We start from the raw sequence: 2,754 nt of genomic DNA on the forward strand, positions 1-2,754 counted from the left end.
CTAATGCAGACTCGCAGTCGTAAATCACAAACTGATATCCTACAACTCAAAAATTTAACGAAGTTATATGTGACTACCGACAAAGTTTCAGACAATCTCTGGTAGGGGCAATGGGGGGGGGGGCAACTGCCCCTTTTGCCCCTGCTACCCTTCCAGACGACCATGTGTGCATATGCAGCAGAGGGTTGATTTATACAGACGTCCACGTCCTTCCGCAAATGTTACTTTGTGATGGTTTCACTTTTTATGACGCGCTGTTTCCGCTTTATGTACAATACACAACTATGTCTCTGAACTCGTATGAATGTATACATGTGTATCTGACAAACGTGTGTGTGTGTGTGTGTGATTCACCATGGTCTTGGATCACGTGTTGGACTCGTGATCAACAGCTATTTCCCTCCCGGAAGAGAGCTCAAAGCTATGGGTAATTCTGTAACCTCACTCGCACACACACACACCCAACTCCCCCGCCCAAGAGAGTTGGAGTAACAACTCGCAGCGCAGCGATACTGAAATTTTTCAGCCCTGGGAGGGATTCGAACCCGGACCGCCGTAGTGGCAGCCGGGAACTCTAGCCACAGCGCCACGAGGTGTGTGTGTGTGTGTGTGTGTGTGTGCGCGTGTCCGAGTGTAGTATACAGAACGGTAGTAACGACCGTAGAATTTTCTCGCATACTATCAAGTTACCAAAGCAGGCTTTGTGTGTGTGTGTGTGTGTGTGTGTGTGTGTGTGTGTGTGTGTGTGTGTGTGTGTGTGTGTGTGTGTGTGCGTACGTACGTGTGTAATTTACCATGGTCTGGGGTCACGTGTTGGACTCGTGATCGACATCTATTACCCTTCCGGATGAAAGCTCATATATGACCGATCTGTGGGTAATGTTGTGATCTTACACACACGTACACACAACTCCCCCGCCCACGAGTTGGAGTAACGGCTCGCAGCGCAGAGATACTGAAATTATTTCAGCCCTTGGCGGGATTCGAACTCGGGCCGCTGGAGTAGCGGTCGCGAACGCTGCCTCTGCGCCGTCGAGCCATGTGTATGTGTGTGTGTGTATTCACCTCGGATCTGCTGCAGTCTCTGTCGAGACAGCCAGACACCACCCTACGGCAGTGAGCTCAGAGCTCCTTATTAGCCGATCTCTGGGTAGGTCTGTGTGTGTGTGTGTGTGTATTACCTATATTACCTATAGATCAGGCCATATACGAACTCCCATCCGAGAGAGCAATAGCTGTCGATCACAGGTCCAACACGTGATCCAAGACCGTGGTGAAACACACCCACACACAGTTAAATGGGGTCGACTACATTTACTGTAGAGATCTCGAGAACAAATTAAGAAATGCTTGTCCAATTGTAAAGAAATGCGTTTTCTCGTGTAGATGCATAATATTCTAAATAGCGTTGATGTTGTAGCCCAAAGTAGAACGATGCACAAATTCAAATTTAAATACAATAGTTGGAAACTAAGGATGTAGACCAATTTGCAACCATACATGAATTTAAATCTATTATAAATTGGAGAACAGACGGGAATCAACGAGCGTTGCTCTCTATGTATACTACAATTAAATAAACAAAATTAAGTAAACACACACACACACACATGCACATACATTTAAAATAAAGATATAGACAGAATTGGAACATTACATGAATTTGAATCTTGGTGTGATGAGCTAGTGGGTAGGAGACGGGACCAAGTGATGCTCTTTGCTTGTAACAATTAGGTAATCATATTAGAACACGCACACGCTATCATTACATTGAATATCAAGAAACGGAACCCTACGAGCAATACTTCTTCCCTGTTAACTACAATTAGGCACACACAGACACACGAAACATGAAACTTTAACGTACTGTGCAACTCACCAGCGAGAGCGATTGTTCAGTCCCGCGCTCTTCTGAAGCGTCGACAAGATGTGCAAGAAATAACGGACTCTTAGCGTTTTCGACTAACCGATATTATCGTACAGTTTCTTAAAAAAGAAAAAAAGCATTGCACGCTGACCTTGTACTTACAACACCAGTAAAGTATTTCTTCAAGTGCGTTATCGTGATTGGTTTATTAATTTTATTTTCTGGGAAGTCATGACGAGATAAGATGTTTGGCATTTTCCCCCCCGACTTCTTGTTTGTGGGGGTTGATGATCGAGCGGTTGATAATTGTGGCGGGTTGTAATACATCTTCATCTTTACATATTACGAGAATATTCGATTTATAGGGCTGAGTGGAGAATGGTTGTGTATGGATGATATTTTGACGCAACCCAAAGGGATTTCTCTCCGCCTGTATTTTGTGCGCGAGGGAACGAGGAGGGAAAGCCGCCAGTTAGTAAAGCGAGTCGAGTCTTGCATTTTTTTCCAACTCGGGTAGTGGGCAGGAGACAGGGATGACGTGTCATCCACGAGGAGCTAAGATAAGAAGGAGACAAGGGTGATGGATAGGAGTGGAAAGGGTAAGTGCCTTGACTTGGATACCCACATTTTTTTAGGTGGAATTTGATTGATTTATGGAATTTTTGGCTTGGAGCCGGTAGGCCATTCAGCGCATTATAAGGTGCAATTTCTTTATATATATATATATATATATATATATATATATATATATATATATATATATATAGAGAGAGAGAGAGAGAGAGAGAGAGAAAGAGAATAGATATATCTACCTAATTGTAATATCCAGGAAAATGTATACACTCGTGGGGTTCTGTCTTCTATTTTCCAAGTTGTTATAACTGGTA

At 43.7% G+C, this 2,754-nt stretch overlaps 1 protein-coding gene across 2 annotated transcripts in view; it reads right to left on the reverse strand.

The window, feature by feature from the left end:
* LOC143027646 (solute carrier family 22 member 7-like) overlaps positions 1-1,981 on the reverse strand; it is a 42,703-nt gene extending 40,722 nt beyond the window's left edge. The window contains exon 1 of one of the 2 annotated variants that reach the window (XM_076189042.1): positions 1,880-1,981. The gene's annotated coding sequence lies outside the window, so the exon portion shown is untranslated. Of the gene's footprint in view, positions 1-1,867 lie in introns of both variants that reach the window. The other variant, XM_076189043.1, reaches the window with a different exon arrangement.
* Between the last annotated feature and the right edge of the window lie 773 nt (positions 1,982-2,754).

This window comes from Oratosquilla oratoria, chromosome 8 (genome assembly GCF_046742065.1).
Source record: "Oratosquilla oratoria isolate Oo_2021 chromosome 8, ASM4674206v1, whole genome shotgun sequence".
In the NCBI taxonomy this organism is placed as follows: domain Eukaryota; kingdom Metazoa; phylum Arthropoda; class Malacostraca; order Stomatopoda; family Squillidae; genus Oratosquilla; species Oratosquilla oratoria.